The sequence below is a fragment of the Dermacentor variabilis genome, chromosome 3 (assembly GCF_050947875.1).
Source record: "Dermacentor variabilis isolate Ectoservices chromosome 3, ASM5094787v1, whole genome shotgun sequence".
NCBI classification, from domain to species: Eukaryota; Metazoa; Arthropoda; class Arachnida; order Ixodida; family Ixodidae; genus Dermacentor; species Dermacentor variabilis.
The window spans coordinates 200,415,495-200,433,039 of record NC_134570.1 but is presented as its reverse complement, the minus strand read 5'-3'; the positions used below and the strand labels follow the sequence as shown (position 1 = coordinate 200,433,039).

The 17,545-nt window shown below is 47.5% G+C and overlaps 1 long non-coding RNA gene across 1 annotated transcript; it reads left to right on the top strand.

Moving 5' to 3' along the window:
• Positions 1 to 1,626: 1,626 nt before the first annotated feature.
• On the top strand, positions 1,627 to 2,992 carry LOC142574390 (uncharacterized). Its single transcript, XR_012826519.1, has 2 exons — positions 1,627 to 1,674; positions 2,860 to 2,992. It is a non-coding gene; the product is annotated as an uncharacterized LOC142574390 (long non-coding RNA).
• Positions 2,993 to 17,545: the final 14,553 nt, after the last annotated feature.

Below are 17,545 nucleotides of genomic sequence, written 5' to 3'. Positions count from 1 at the left end.
GAGCAAATGTTCCCGCTAGAAAATGCAAAAAAACGGCAATTGTAGCGAGAAAATTGGTAAATTAGGAACACTGATTGTTATCTTCGCAAATATTTAATGAATACTCCTTTTTTTTGTGCATAATACGAGGCAAGTAGGATTTTGTGAGGCCTTGGGAGCGCTAGGCAGTTCCGACTTATTATTTTAAAATAGAGGACACGAATGTGTTGGCAAAGTTTGATGCCCGCAGAAACGCGGGGCGCTTACTTACATAATGTGCATGTTTGCCTGGTTTCCTGAGAGTACGAAATGTTACACCACGATTAAGTTTTCGCTATGTGTGTCCAGTCCAATGCGGGTTGGTTTCAAAGTGTGGCCTAATTATAGATCCCTAATGCAACTGCTATAACGAAGCGGCTTTGATGGAAGTGGTATTTTCATTGCGCAATGTTGCACTAGCCTAATATCTTGTGTTTATAATACTTCATCGTACAGGTGCGATCGCCGTGTCACCAGCGTTGATCGATGCGAATGAAATCATCCAAACGCACATTGAGAATTCCTAATATTCAAACAGCGTTGACAATCTACACGGATAATCTAAAAGGAAATCGTATTTAAGTGCTCGTCATGTTGGGCCGGTCGTATAATTTCCGCCTTGTTTTTCGCGCCACTTTTATCAATAAATGAACCAATTTGGTAAAGGGCGTATTTTTATTCAACTTGCCTCGGAATTTCTCTCTGCCTGCAACTTCATACTGCTTATTGTACTGAACACTCACAACAGCTTGTCATTCAGCTATGTCTGCTCTTATTTATTCAGAGCAGCTACTGAAGGCTTCTGTTCACGTTAAAGAGGCATAAGTAAGTGCGAATATTTACTGTGCGCGCAGTAGACTACGCATATTTTTAAGCGCGATGCGTACCAAAGACGTGCGTTGTCGGGGATGTGTGTGAGCGATCTTAGCAATGCCGTTCTGCTTACCTGACCATGCGGCAAAAACCAATGCTCTCCTTCACACACTCCTATTGCGCGTTAGAGCGAACGCAGCCCACGGAAAGAGATAGAGAGAGAGAGACGAAACTTAAATGTCAACAGGTGTGTGCTGCAAGCAAGCGCCAGGCACAGCTCCACTGCGCTTAGAACTGACTCGCTGCGTCGGACCCGCTGCGCGCTTCCCACGACAATGCGCAAAGAACTGCCGACTGCAGCGCCACTAGTTTCAGCGCCCGCCAATTGGGACGCGCTGTTCCCATAGAGAAATAAATTCAACAAGAGGGGACGCTCTTCAAAAACTGGCAACAGGAAAGACGTCACGCCTAGTTTCAACAACATCCGTTAGTTGACGCGAGCATCAGAAAAAAAGAGAATGTGAAATAAACTTCCAGACAACGTTTTATTTTTTTCATTCTTTCACACTAAAAGTGAAAAAGCTTTGCGTGTAAATGAACTTACACTTTGCAACTTTTTGTTGCGTTGCCTAGCAACAAGCTAGCGGCACGCCAGACGCGCGTGCATACGTCATGCGCCAGACAAGCCGCAGGAGTGAGCGAGGCCGGCCGTACGTGCGAAGCTCGCGTGCTCGGCGACCCGTCTGTTTTGGATATAGCCCATGTTTTTGGGCTCCCGGCCTTCTCTATGCTTTTCTTGCGTGTCGTCTGCATTTCGACACGGCACCACTGGACTACGGCAAGGTGAGAAATTGTGTTTGACAGTGTGCGGCGCATTTTAAGCACATTTAGGCTTAGTTCGAGTGGCGCAGTTAGCGAAAAACAGCTCCGCCGTCCTGGCGCAGTTAATTTGAGTTAATGCCTCGTCCTGGGAGATGTTTACGACGCTTTCTATGAGTCCCAACATTACTGTAACTTATTTCGGTAGGTTTTGGGCACGCTTGCCGCGCCCGGCATATTGACGCAGTAAGCGAAAACCGGCTCGGCCGTGTGAGGCATTTGCCTGTGTACATGCGTGTACTGCGTCGTAGCGCCTAAGACAGACAAGTTTTCGCGCATTATTGTAACTAGCGTCGTTATATTTGGGGTAGTTTAGAAGCACGGTTGCCGCGCCCGGCTTATTGACGCAGTTAGCGAAAAGCAGCTCGGCTGTGTGCCGCAGTTAGTTTCGCGTGTACTGGATCTTACTGGTAGAAGTTCGTGACGCATTCTCTGACCCGAAAAAGTATTGTAATTTATCTGGTAACATTTTGGGATATCTTAAGGCTTGCTCGCCGCGCCTGGGGTTGTGAAGGTGTTAGCAAAATAGCAAGCCGGCCATAGTGAGTTAGTTTTGCGTGTACTGAATTTTAGTGGGACAAGTTTGTGACGCATTTTATAGCCCTGCAACAAGATATACCTTATTTCGGTACTCACGCTTCTCGAAAACGCGACGAGCGATTGCCGAGAGTGATAACACGGGAGTGTTGCATGCGCCGGCAGGACGCGTAAAAGATAACACGGAGGAGCTCAAGAACATGACATTTACGTATTATGAGCGACTGAAAACAGGATTTGCACCCACGAGTCTGACTTGAGTGCGATTAGAAGGCATTCTGCGAGCGTGTAACATGGTCTGGCTGAGCCTGTGTGTGTACTTCGCCTACCATCGTGTCGACTGAGGCCAAGTTGTTTTGGAAACGCGCAGTCACCCGTGTATTTGTGCACTTAAAGTGCAGGAAATAATGCCAGGGAAAGGAGGGGTGCTTGAAAATCGGATGTTCAGATTTTATGGCATTGTTTCGGAGGAGTCTTTGCTGCGAAATGTACGTAAAAGTGAATTTATCTGTAATGCCGCTCATTCACCACTTACGCACGTTTCGCCTCTACACGAAATACTCCTGTTAGGTCAATATGCCAAAATGATACATGCTTGTAATTTACTTTCAGCTGATGGGATCCGGTGGAGCATCGTACGGCAACGACTGCTGCTTACCTGGTGCCACAACTTTCGATGAATGCAGAAGAAGCCCGGAACGAGCATTTATATAGAGCAAAATAAACATTTCATCATTTCAGAAGACGTCTTTCGTTTTCTTTATGAAATTGCACCTGACAGATTCGGTGCAGTCTTGTAAAGGTCAATCGCAATCATTTCTACGTAATAATGAAACGATTCCACGCCAAGGCCACGCGAGGTTCAGCAGAAGCGAAAAAAAAATGCCGCGCCGAGCAGCGGAGCCGGCGCAGCGTGTACCAACTGGTGTTCAAAACGCGCGCGCCCAAAACCGCAACCGGAAGGAGTCAACAACATCCGCTTGGTGTGCTACAGTCAATTCGGCCGCTGGGCTCTATGGGAGTGTCCGCTCTTGTTGAAATTTCTTTCTCTATGCTGTTCCGTTGAAGGACCAATAGAGGGCAGGGAAGCGAAACTGCCTGTAGTTGCGTTGGGAGTGTCCGTCTGGCTTCGTCGCTTTCCAAGTCGAACACATTGCGCGCTTCTGGAGGCACTCTTATCCTTCCCGTGCGGGCCTCGCATCTGCGATCGCACGCCAACGGTGCCAGCGCCAACGTGCCTCGAGCGTCAGCGCGATTGTTATCGCAATGATGTGGCGCAAGCAACATAAGCCTTCCTATGCTTCTCTCTGCAGAGCCTGCTCTGCTCGAAGTACGAGCACAGGTGGCCGACAATCCATAGGGAGTGGAAGAGAAAACAGGAGCGTCCTAACGCTGCTCCCTACGCAAAGCAAACTTTCTTTTTAAATATTCACCTACGGTGACGCCGTAGAAGCTCAAATACGCCCACGTTCCTTTGCTAACAAGTGGGCTGGGGGCTGAAAACTGCGCTACCAAGTGCTATAAAACAATGCAAGGTTACTTGCTTCATGCGCATTTTTTTTGCATTTTGCGCATTTCGCAAGTAACCGAGTAGCCTTATCAATTTAGCATATATTTCCTGAATACGACGAAAACAAGAATCGAAGCACTGAAATTTTGCGAGCAAGTAAATGAATGTAATGATATTAGCGCTGCGACCGGTGACCTAAGAATGACGGTGATTTCTGCAGTGTTGTCGACATCTTCAGTGGGCTATTGATTCCCTTGACAGTACCTACAATCCTGATACTACGAAAAAGGTTGACGTTCGGCAGGTTTGCACTGCTCAGGCTATTTCTGAATGTTCCGTTTCCTGTTTTCAAGCTCGCAGGTGTTGTTCTGTGGTAGAACTTCAAGCATGTTTCGGCGTTGATATTACATTCTAGTTCTGGCTGCCATAACGTCTTTTTTTTTTGCGTCAACCACGACGTACAACCAAGCAGTACACAGGCTGCTATCTACAGCAAATTCGTGTATCCGAAAATAGGGTATGCGGAAAGCGTCCCTATTATTAAATTCAACTTCTAGTTAAATTACGAAGATGCAGCCGACGCATTCGTCAGTACATACACAGTGTGTCTGCCCTAAATATTGTACAGTATGCAGCTCCCAAGATCATTAGCATGTTTAAAGACCCAACTTCAAATATAGTCATGTGATTCGAAGCCCGCACAACCAATCGATGGCAAGAAAGGGAGAGGCAGAGCACACGTTCTGTGCAGCGAAAGCTACAAGATATGCCAAGGCATCGCAAGGTGCCCTGCGTGCAATAGAACGTAGCTGCGATCTTTTGCGTTCGTTGCAGTGAAGTTAAATTCATCTAATAATGTCAAGCACTACTTAAATCTTTGTACCCCGTTCTGACGTCCTCAATAATACTTAAAAACAAGTTCGCTCGCAGACTGGCTCGCTGCGACGCGGTATACTGTATTGGTGTTGCGCTGCGGTTGTTATGACGCTTTTGGTCCGACGCCTATCGTCATAAAAGGAACAAAAATGCGGTATATTCCATCTCACTATGAATGTCGGCTGTAAAGCGTTTAGCAATGAATCAATGGCCACACGATGTATTGACACCACAAAGCGAGTTATGTATGAAGCGTGTACTGCTGTTGGATTCCTGTTTCGTGCGCCGATGACGATCATAATAAATTATTTATTGGCATTCCTTTGTAACGAGCGGTAATAAAAAATCAACGCCATTTCATTGTGTGAGGAAGAATGACCAGCGAAGCTGTGTTTGTGGGCCACTTAATGGCGAATTGCACCTCCGCGGCGGGTTGGCTCGTTATTGGACTGTGTCCGGGATCGGCCCACGTATGGGGAGTGCTCAAGGCCAGCTTCACCTTCTTCACAGGTCGGCCCAGCTACGCACTATCTCCGGGATTGGCCCACGTATGAAAAATTGTTGGTCTATAGCCGCGGAGACAAGATCCGCCAGAACAACTTAGCTGTAATAGTCACCTAGCCTGCTTGAGTTAATTAGGTATGCCATACATGCTTTTCATTCTAGTATTTTTGTATGCGTCCCTAAGAAGACTCGGTGTCAACTAGCGTCCCGCCACGAAGCCTGCGCCAGGCCTTAGAAATGCATGGAGCGCCGGTGCATGAGAACGCTATGAAACACGTCATGCGGCAACCGGACTCCTTCATCAAGCTTCTTTCTGGAGAAACTACGTCATCTTTTGGCACTGCCAAGAAGTCCACGCGTGGAGTCTGAGACGAGAAATGTGGTTCGCCGGGGCCTGCAAGTCCTGGGAATTGTTCTCTTTCTCGCCGCACACTCAGTCACGCACATGCTGAGCTACTGAAGTGAGCGAGAGGCTCATTGAAGAACTTTTGGGCACATACCCAATGTATTCGTCGCCCAGCTTGTTAAAGCACGCCACAAATTAGCGTGAAAGACGTACAATGAAAACAGGCGAATACCCAATGCATTAGTGGCATATCCTGCTGAAGCGTCGGGTTGCTATCCTTGAGGAACCCTTGTGACTCGCGCTCGAAATCACTCAGCACGGGAGAGCTTTATGCATAATGTTTTGTTATCTTCAAACTGCCACTGAAGGGAAACATCATGTCGTTAGCCAATTCTCAATAAGTTGTTCATAATGATCGTTTTGCATAGGCGCCCGAGTGCTGATTGCGGAAGCAGCAGTTACGGCGCACCAGCTCTCACCAGAGCCGGAGGCATCCAGGCTACATAAGGCGGGCACGTCTTTTCCTCGTACCTTCAATACCAGAACGCCTGACTAATTTGAATTTAAATAAATTGAATTTGGCTAATTAAACGGCTGGATTGCTTGCTGTTAAAATGGAGAAGTTACGTCCCTACTAACATGTTTTCACCATAAAAATGGCACTTTCGCTTTGTCACAAAAGTGCCAGCAAAGAAGACGACGGCGGCTGGAAGTTCCTAAGAGAGAAGAGAGAAACGGCGCGTGTCTAAACACCCTCGCAGACCTCGCCACTTGGCGAGGAGAGCAAGAAAGAGGGGGGGACAGTCCGAGTGTGTGCCGACGGAGGAGTCCCCACATTCTTCAGTAGTCGCGGCGGAAAACGCGAGGAACGTCAAGAAGATTCCCAGGCTTTGTTCATACTATGGGAGCATGAATCCGTATGCAAGCTCAAGAAACGCCGACGAAGGCTATAAAAGCGCCGTGTTCGAATGGGAGCAAATGAGAGAGGAGACCTCACCGGTGAAGAGGTGAGAAGGGGACTCCCCCGCCAGCTGACAAGTTCCTCGGGCGTCTGCATTTCTGGAAGAAGCCCTTTCTTCAAGATTTGCCTCAAGTTACGCCGAGGATGTCTCGACGAGTTCCTCGGACATCTGCATTTTCGGAAGAAACCCCTTCTTCGAGATTTGTCTCAAGTTCTGTCGAGGACGTCTGGCTCAAGACTAGCACGGTTGAGTACGAGTAGACACCTGTTACTCCACTTCATTTTGTATTTTACGTGTTGAACTCTTATTGCGTGTCGTTCATTGTTTTTTAGGGTTTTGTAAACACCCATCTGAATTGCATTGTGATGTGCATATGTGTATGTAACTGCATATGCGTATGTGTGAATGTAACTGTCTTTTTTGAAGAATACATTTTGTTGAGTTTTGACAACTCTGAGATCCGACTTGGTCTTTGGGCCACCACCGGCGTTCGCTGGGGCACCAGAAGGTCTCTTATTAATTGTCCGTGCTTTTGTGGGGTTATTTTTGGAGGCTGATAAGTCAGCTTTGGAATTAGGCCCGCCGTTGGCGCCTCGTTCACGCGGCCTGAGTCATATTTACTGCCACAATAAAGAAATTATATTCATAGGCTCTAAGAAAAATCCCGGGGAAAGCGGGAGCAACAGGGCAGTAGTCCTAAAAATGACGATTTCGTCTCTCAAGGGACTGACTACATGAATGTGCATGCCGTGTGCAAATTTCTGAGAGCAAATCTTTAGTCACTGGTCAAAAAGAGTGCAACGGGAGGATTAACGACAACACTTACTCCCCATGAACTCCGCTGTATTCGTCCGTGCCGGGGAGTGATGCAGCGAAAACGGTATTGTCTATGAATCGTGAGTAGTTTGAAGTTCGTACACTGTCTATAGAACTACATGCAAAGCAGCACTTTGCTATTCGGTTTAAAATTACGAGAAAGATAAAAGATTGAATTTAAAGATCCATGCCCTTCGTGCGCACACTATAAGTGAGCGATCCACATTAAACGCAGAAGTCAATGACAGATTGCTAGGTTTTCTTGGTCAATAGTACCCAAGTTCCTTCTGTTCAAAATAGATTACGAACTTAACTGAAGCGATGTGTAGCTCAAACGGGACACGCTAGGAGACAGAGAAATTGGCCTCCTCTGTTGTATTAGGTGCCCCGTTTGAGTTCACTACACGTATACAGCGCGAAGGGCCTTAGTTTAATTCACCCAAAGAATACTTGGCAGATTTCTTTTCACTATCGCTTATGGTTGCAAGTACACTCAACGTTAGACTCTCGCCGCATAGCATACAAAAAATGCCGAGACGCTTTTATATTGCCGCACCTGCGTTCCGATGCTTAACCGTCTCTCAGTATCCTGTCGGCGTTCCAAACGGTCGCTTTTTTATGTTCTCCGTTTCAAAAGGATTTATCGGCCCATGGCCGAGGTGCTGATCAGGCTTCAGCCAGCAGAAGTGTCTACCGTGTTGTAGGTGGTGGTGGTGGTGGTGGTGATGTTGAAGCAGGCGGGGTTAGCCTGGCATACATAGCCGGCAATTGTTCCGCCTGATCCTCCTTCAAGTTGAGATCAGGGATGTGTCACCAGGTGTCGATGAGCCCCGTGTCTCGCAGGAAGGCTATCAGCAGGCGTTGCGCTCTCTTCCTGAATGCCGCGGGCCCTCCGGGGAAAACAACGTCTTCAAAGGTCCTGTGCGTGAGACCGCTTTTTTGCAGGTTGCCGACCAACGCTTTTCTTTCTGTGTCAAACTGTGGGCATAGCCAAATGAAATGTTCGACGTCACCAATGTCACCACAGAAAACACAGAGTGGGGAAGCGCGAAGCCCAGTCTTGAATAACCAAGCTGGGGTGTATGCGGAGTCGGTCCTGATGCGGTATAAGAGCGTCGCTTGTTCGCGTGTAAATCCATGAGTCACACAGGATTCGTGTGGATTCTTGTGCATCTGTCTAAAGTGAAGGCGGATTGCATCCTTAGGGTTTTGAAAAGCTTTTGGAGCTTTCACTTTTGGGACACATGTCAGCGCTAGGCGTGCAAGGGCGTAAGCTTCCTCGTTTCCATCAATTCCCACGTGTGATGGAATCCACTGAAACCTTATGTTAAATCCTTTGCTCGTGAGGTCGTCAATCAGTGCCAGAGACTGCCTTGTAAATTTCTCTAGAGGTAGGCCCCGATGTAATCTTTGTAATGCTGACTTGGAATCCGTCAGCACCACGACATCTCGTGCAGAAAAGGCACGTAGTTTCCGCAAAGCCGCGGCGATTGCGGCGCTTTCTACCGTTGTAGAGGAAACTACGCGATCCAGTCGGCCAGACCATGACACATCAAGGGATGGTATGCAGAATGCCGCTGCACAGCTATCTGTTTGTGCACACACCGAACCGTCTGTGTACACTTATAGATGGCTTTGAAACAAAGTGCTCAAGTGGTCCAACACAATAAACTTGGCTTCGGCAGTTGAAATGGTGCGTTTCGTCGGTAGGTGGGGTACATTGAGGCTGCAGGTAACGTCCGGAAAAGACCATGGCGGGCCAAGGCGACTTCGTTTAAGCCATTCCAATCCTAAAAATTGGAAGGTATTCAGCGCCGCATGGAAATGTGAGCGAGTTCTTGATCTTAGCCGCCGGAGAAGCGCCGTGCCTGCGCGTGACTCGCCCAGCCTTAATAGCTGCGTCGGCAAGGCCCGAGATGCCAAGAGGCGGAGTGGAAGAGACTCTGCCTCATTAGTGACTTTCTTGTTTGAAGCCGCTGTTGGAACTCCCATCGCCAAGCGAAGTCCCTTTCTGTGCACTGCCTCCAAGCGCTCGAATTGACTCGATGACGGTGATATCAGAGGGAGCTGATAGAGAATGCGGCTTGTTATCAGTGCAGCGTTCAGTTTAAGCATGGATATAGGATTGTTTCCCCAACGTACACCTGCCAATCGACGAAGTGCGTTGATTCTTTGCACCGATGCAGCCACAACACTTTCGACCGCACCACGCCATAGTAGCTTGTTGTCGATGGTGACGCCCAGGAATCGAACATGAGTTGCACGAAGAATTGAATGCCCTCTGATATTTAGCGTCAGACGTGTTGACTTGCGTCTCACTCCCGGGAAAAGCATGAAGGCTGATTTTTCTGCTGATAAGGATAGGCCAAGCGTCGATAAGTGGCGATCGATAGTGGAGATTGCGGCCTGGGCTATCCGGGCCAAACGTTTGTGTTGGTACCCCGAGATCCAAATGCAGATGTCATCTGCGTAGATGGACATTTTAACTGCCGTCCGACCTACTTTCAGGGCATCTGGAAGGCTGGCCATGGCAACGTTAAAAAGCAAGGGGGATAGGACACTTCCTTGTGGGACGCCGAGGGAAATGCGTCGCTTGACACTCATTATACTTCCCAGCTTAACTTGTACACATCGATCACTGAGAAATTCATGGACGAATTGAAGAGCATTTCCCGAGACGCCCATAGCTCGGAGGCCGTTGATGATGCCTGTATGAAGCACACAGTCGTATGCCTTGGCAACGTCCATAAAGATGGCGAGTGTGGAAAGGCCGTCTACGCGATGGTGCTCGATATGGCTCAGTAGATCCAAGACACTGTCCTGGGCACTCAACCGTGGACGAAATCCGGTCATACATGATTGCAGTCTATTTCCTTGCTCAAGATACCATGTTAACCTCGTACATATTAGTCTTTCCATCAACTTTGATACGCATGATGTTAGCGATACTGGCCGATATGAGGTGAGGTTTGCAGGATCCTTTCCGGACTTGAGCACTGGCACCACCCATGCTGTCTTCCACGCTTCTGGGATCTCTCCTGTGCTCCAGACGTGATTAGATACGTCCAGAAGTGCTCGTTTTCGTTCATATGGCAGATTAGTCAGCATCTGATTGCTGATCGAATCGGGACCCACAGCACAGCGTCTTCTTAATTTGCTAAGCGCCAAATCCAACTCACGAAAGGTGAACGGCGTATTCATGGTATGGAATGCTTCAGACAACAGAGGGTTCGATACTCCTGCTGATCTGCCAGATGTGTATACGTCTGCAAAATCTTCTGCAAGGGTTTGCAAATCTTTTCCTTGCTTTAAAGCAAGTGCTTCGAATGGCCTGTGTAGGCGAATCTTTCCGGATAGGCTATTCATTACTCCCGATATCCTTGTCATGGGAGTAAACGCCGATAAAATCTCACAGAAAGCAGCCCATTGAACTCGTCTTAATCTTTTTGTGTGACGACGGATGACAGCGTTTATCCTGTTGTATTCAGTTTTCGCAGATGGATTTCCCGTTTTTCTCATTAGTTTTCGCTCCGCTCTCCTACGCGCTGCGCAGAGGTTCTTTAGTTTCAAATCAGGAGTAGGGAAATGATCTGGCAGTTTCAACATTGAGGTAGCCACTCTTTTGCTCCGCAGCATATCTACGAGCAGCTCACCAGGGGATTCGTCCAACGCTTCTCTGTATGTGTCCCAGCGGGTCACAGCACAGAATTGTCGCCCAGCAGTGTGAAATCCGGTGATGTTGGTGAAGATGAGAAAGTGGTCACTGCCCATCCTGTCTGGGGCCGTTGTTGACGATACGACAAAGTCTGATGTACCCTGGGATCGTCCTTCCATTTGGGAGACCGGCCTCCGAGAGGGCTAGAATTGGTATAGGTATGTCTCGAAGGAAAAGGCTGAGTTCAGAAAGACGCTGTAGAATACCGGCGCAGTTCCATTGCATTATTAAGGGCACTTTTGGACGACGGAATGGACCAAGTGGGCGAGACATTGCCATTATGCTACTGAGTGTATGTGGAAGTAGAGCAGAGTATTACTGACTCAAGAGCCAGCACTGCTTCCAGCATATCCTTCGTTGAACTAGCAGGCATCTTCACGACGTGGGAACGTAGTGCCGTGAACAAAGCGCGTATCACATGCTGGCAGTTTTCCTGCGGACTGTTGCCAAGTGGTACTTGAGGTCGGTTTACTGCGGCCGCATAGGTGCGCTTTTCGGACTCTTTTCGAACAGGTTTCTCAGCCGCTGTGACCGTTTGCGTTGGCTCAATAACTTCGTTTATCGGTGTGAAACGCGGGAAATGAGATGCGTACTCTGTTTCCAAACCAGTTAGTTGTGGCGCTCTGGACGTCTTCTTCGTTTTCGATGGTGCGCTTGCACTCTTTGGACCCAGAACAAACATCTTATTTCTTCGCTGAACAGCTGTCCGCGCCGGGCATCGACCGTAGCTAGCAGGATGGTCACCGCCGCAATTTTCACACACAAAGTTGTCTTTACTTGCACACGTCCTAAAGTCATGAGGTCCCCCACAGCGCTTGCACCTCTGTTCCCCACGACAGTACTTAGCGATATGTCCGAAGCGCTGACACTTAAAACAGCGTGGTGGTGTCTCCACGTAGTCGACAAGCTCATGTCTGGTGAAACCAAGGTTGATCTTCTCCGGGCGTTCAGAATTTGGAGCAAATGTGAGAACCACCGAGTTAGTGCGCCTTGACTCCCATTCAGATGATGAAGTTTGGACCCGACGGATGATTCTTCTTGCATGGAATACTCCCTGAGGTCTCAGGTAGGTGAGCAGCTCCTCATCCGAGTACCATTTAGGGACTCCTCTAACAATGCACGTGTTTGTCACATAACTGTGTGGGACACGGGCAGATATGACTATGCCACCGATATTCTTGGTCTCTAGAAGGACGTTGGCTTGTCCTTCTGTCTCTACATTTAAGAGCAGTGCTCCTCCCTGTGCTGTGAAGTGGCTCTTCACTGGTGCTCCACCGAGAATCGTTTCAAGCTGAGAATACAGGACAATAGGGTTTACTTGCCTTAAATCATCTCTTTCGGATGTTGCAGTGATTAACACTGGAATGCCTTCCGCCCTGTCTTTACGATGGCGCACAATTCGGAAACCACCCTCGTCCATGTCTAGGTCTGTAGCGTTCGCCACATTCTCGTCATCGATGATAGTTGACTCGTCTTCAGATTCACCAGTGTCTTGTCGCTTGCAGTCAGGTTGGCTTGTACAAACCAGCTGGCGTTTCTGACCCGGTGTCAGCCCTTGGGAGGTCATGGCGGGGTGCTCGTCGGTGCCAGCTGGGTTCCTTCTAGCACCTTGTGAGGCGGCGGGTGGCGCAGCACCCGTCGGTACTACCTCGTCTTCCTACCGGTAAGCTGGTTGTGGACTCCGTTTTCCTGCACGCCGACTTAAGTGGTCGACCGTACAGAGCCCAACACTTCAGAGACGCCCTTCGAAACGTTAATGACCTGAAGAAAATAAGTTCCATTGGTCAATGTCAGATGTCGAACGTGTGGATGGTGATGTGCAAATCAGCAATGACAAAATCAAACCTAGTCACGTGCGGGAAATTATCAGTAAAAGGTAGACGATGCGACGTTATTCATCCTGAGTCTACGGAAGTTAAAATGAAGGTTTGGTGGCTTCCTCAGCGTTTGGAAGACGACTACATTCATGATGCGCTCCAGGCTCATGGGAAAGTGGTCTACATCAGCAGAACGCTGGAGAGTATCGGAGATGTAACAAATGCGTACCCTAAATTGTGACGTGGTTTCAACTCTTGCCGCTGGAGTCGGCGTGGGGGACGTTCCACATCTACTACCTGTTTGCCGAGTGCAGAGGCTTGTATTGAATCCAGGCCGGCCACCGCGTTGTCTCCGCTGTAACAAGTTTGGGCACATTCATCGAAAGTGCCGAACCCCACGTTGTGAAGCCTGTCGGCGCTTTGGCCACACAGCTGAAGAATGTGTAGTAACATACGCCGATAAGCCATGACACAGAACCAGGCCTCCAGATGAAAACTTACAAGATGACATAATGGATATTACGGAGGTTCTCGACGCGACTGGAGACGTTCGGTCTTTCGCGGAGACCAGTAGTGCCAGTAAGGCACCTCTACATGTTAAAGACAGTAGCATCGCAGAACTGCCCGTGGAAAAGGAAAATAGCGAAGAGAAATATGATTATTCCAAGCAACAACGCAATGAAGCACCTGTTACCACTCAGCCAGTTGCTGCCCAGCAAGCGAATGAGGCCGCCGGTGATGGCTCATTTGCTGCTCCAAAGTATCTCAACACGTGCGCTATGCTGGCAGAGGAGAGACTAAGTATCGCGGATACGTCCATTCCGAAGCGCCGTGCGACTAACAGATCGGCGTCAAGGACGGACAGCGACACGAACTGTACCACAAAAAAGCACGCCGCCGCAAAGCAGTGAAACACTCAGGAAAGTGCCGACGAGCATGGTCCTGAAGGCCTTGTGGAAGTTCGGAGGGAGCCTCACCGCTGCCCTCTACGACCGAGCACATAGATCATCAAGTCCAAATATTGGGTAGTCACCATGGCCCAGTCCCAACAACTTGTCTTCGCAACTTGGAACGCACGAGGCCTTAGGTGACTGCAGAAACAGGCGCCGCAAACCGGCTTTTGTCTAGAAAACGCCTAGACTTCGTCTCCGTGCAGGAGACGGAGATTGAGAATTATGACTAAACAGAAAGACCTTTGCGACCTTTTGTGTTTCAGTTTTATGTCTGCGTTTCACGCGCTCTTGGTTTATCCGCAGGCTGTTTCCTGCTTCTGAAAAAGAGCCTACTTTGTTCAGCATTTAGTCACCATGTAGACACTGAAGGTTGATATATATGTTGTGGTATTGTGTCGCAGGGTATGCCATGGGGATTAGTCAGCGTCTATGCATTTATAGACGCTACGAAACTACTTCTTTTATTTGATGCTGTGTCTAGTCTAATGGACTGTGATCGTTGCATTGTGTTAATGGGCGATTTCAATTGTGTATGTGATCCGAGTGATCGAAGCGGCATCAACACTCAGCAGAACAGGATTGGTGAAGTTTTCTTTAACGTAATAGAAAATGCAGGGCTCATTGATATAGCAGTGTCGGGACAGGGATTTCGCTCTTATACACGAACTCAAGGTCGCTCTTACACCCGACTTGATCAGATGTATGTTTCTTCATGACTCCTCTCCCGAATACTGTCCTGTATTACCATCCCAGTTTCGTTCTTTGATCATTGTATGGTTATCGCAAAGATTGGTGAGAAATCTGCAACTAATTTGCGACCACAGCGGGCACTCTGGAAGTTTAACTCAGAGCTCCTAAATCGTTAGGAATTTATTAATCGCGTGCGCGTGGCCCTAGCAACTCTTTCTACTGACTTGCGACTATCTGCTGCTTGGGAACTCTTTAAGCAAGACGTTCGCACAGTGGCTGTAGAAATTGGATCGGTGAAAACATTCTGTAGAAATAATGAAGAAAAAATTCTCCTTAATAACCTATATAGCCTTTATCAGATTGAATGCGAAATGGCAGGCACTTACATTGTAGTCATAGAAAATAATAAATAGCGTAGTCTCGACACCTGTGTTTACTCTTCGGTACACAGTATGGCATCTTCTCCCAATGTAAGAACTGCTGTTGAATAAGCGAATTGTAGAGCTACGCGGGCGGGTTCAACGAGGCAACGTCGGGCTCAGAAGATCGCAGTGGAGAAAGCAGCACAAGCCTCAACTTGTCTTCGACGCCTCGCGGACGATTCAGTTCGTTCTCATGAGAACTACGCAAAGAGACGGTCTGCTATTGAGCCGCTCCTATAGCTTACGCTGTGACTGTGCAGCGTGTGCTGCACAGGCGAGTAACATTCTTTTCCCGAAAGAGTTGAATGCCATTGCAACAGACCAAATTTTTTTCTTTGGGAGTTCGAATACAGTTGTAGCCTATTAAAAAAAACCTTGATCCTAGTATATCTGCCTTATCAGTTGATGTCGAGATCTTTTTGTTCATTGTCATATTCGATATTCCTTTGCTAAGCTGATTATCGGAAAAAATGGCGCAATTTTCTTTAGAGATGCCTCTGCCCGAATCGCGAAAGATAGTTGAATTTTCTTACTCGACCTTTATCTTAGTACTATGATTTTATGTTGTAACAAGTAGTAAAATACTAATCAATATCTCAATAACTCTCCCGACAAATATAACATGAGATAACTCATAGCATTCACTCGACGTTCATCTTTATTTGATGATTCTGCTCCTTGACAAGTTATGAGCGATTGGCTGCTGTCTGAACAATGCTCCTGGTAAAGATAACGTTCAATTACATTGTGATATGTACACGAATTTCTCGCTACATTAAATACAAACCACTCGCATGTACAACAGTGCGGTACAAGATATTCTAGCTATATTCAGGCGACGTAGAATGGGCTTAGCTTTGACAAAAGAAGTTACTGACAGTTGCTGTTTACATGTCTCCCATATCTGCGAGAAAGTCAATGAGCAGGACACCTGCTGAATTATAGTAATTGTATTTGAGAACGCCCTTCGAGAAACTGAAGGTTAAAGGAAATTCAGAGCCCATTCTAAAAAAAACGAAACTTGCCTACGTAGTTTCCTATGCGCTTTACAAAGGAACATGTTTCACATAAAAACATGTCCCATGTTTCACAAACACTTTAATGCTCAATGAACAGGTGCGAGCACAAAGTACGAAGTGCCTAGCGCCTACCGTTTTGTTCTGGAACATGTAACCTCGCTAGGCTGAACCCACCTGTTTTATGGCCACTAAACCAAAAAGCATCTTGTGAGCAGATGCAAGCCACTCCTTAAGGGACGTGCGCCGTTGGCACGAAATTCCACTGATATGCAACATGGTATATGTGTGCCAAGGAGGCCGTTGCTTCAGTGATCGAGCATGCAACGTGAGCTCTCCATCAAGGCTAAGGCCGCGTGGCATTTACTATCACAATGTTCGTTCTAAGCCTCTGAGACGATGCTTCGCGGCATCGCAATCTTAAATAAAGGTGAAGGCTCGCTTGAGTGTGAATCGACGATCTTCTTCACTCGTCTTCTTCTAATTAAACTTTCTGGCCTAACATTCACCCTCTTGTTCTTACTGGATCAAAGATTTTCTGTGCACTTGTTCCCGGTCTGTCTTGGTAATGAGCACATTTCTAACCCCCTCCCATTAGCGTGCGGTGTCGTCGCGGGGTCGGCACTGAGGCCCCACTTGTTCCTAATACACATAACGCAGTAGAACTCACTGCAGGTCAAGTTGATTGAGACCCGACGAATACATTGTTGCGCTTACAGGAAATAAATACATAGAAGAAAAGTAGGAAAAGATAGATCGAGCGCTGACCTATTGGTTCCTACTTTTCATCCTAAGTCTTTATTTCCTGTTAGCGCAACACTGTATTCATACATAAATGGCTTGCATTTAAGCGTGACATGCCAGATTTGTATGTTTTCGGACAACTGTGTCATTTATCCTACTACCACTCACCCTTCTGAGCAGCAAGCTCTTCAAAATGATTTTAACTATATACAGGTATGATGCGAACACGGGTTCGTAACATTTAACATGACACTTAACACCATTAAATGTAAATCAGCATCGTTTTTGCGTCTTGTTAACCACTTATTTTTTCATTACGTCATCAGCAATGTGAATGTTTAGAGTGCCACACCTATGAGTACTTAGGAGTAACATTGTCATGCAATCTAGCCGGGTGCGCACATATCACTAGCATAGTCGCGTCTGCTAAGAAAACGAACACTCGGCTTTCTAAAACATCATTCACGTCACGCGCCTAAACAACTAAAGTTGCTGATTTACAAAGCCATAAGGAGACCAAAACTTAAATACGCCGCTACCATCTGGAGTCCGCATCCGGTCTACCTTATAAATACCCTTAATGCAATGCAGAATCAAGCAGCCCGATTTATTCATTTATCCTATTCGTATCATACCAGTGTGTCATCCTTAAAAGCAGAATCATCTCTATTGTCTCTCGCACTTCGTCGCCGCATGGCACCTCTAGCCCTGTTGCATAAGTTTTATTACAGCACCCGTGAGCGCCCAAGTTTTATCGCCCCAGCAGGCCCCATATCTTATCGTACCGCTCATGCCCTTCAAGTCTCCTGGCCACGCAGCCACACTGCTACATTCTCCGCCTCCTTTTTCGCACGCGCAACATCCGATTGGAATGACTTTTACCACAGCGTTGCCGTTGTCACCTGCCCGATAAGATTCTTTGAAAAT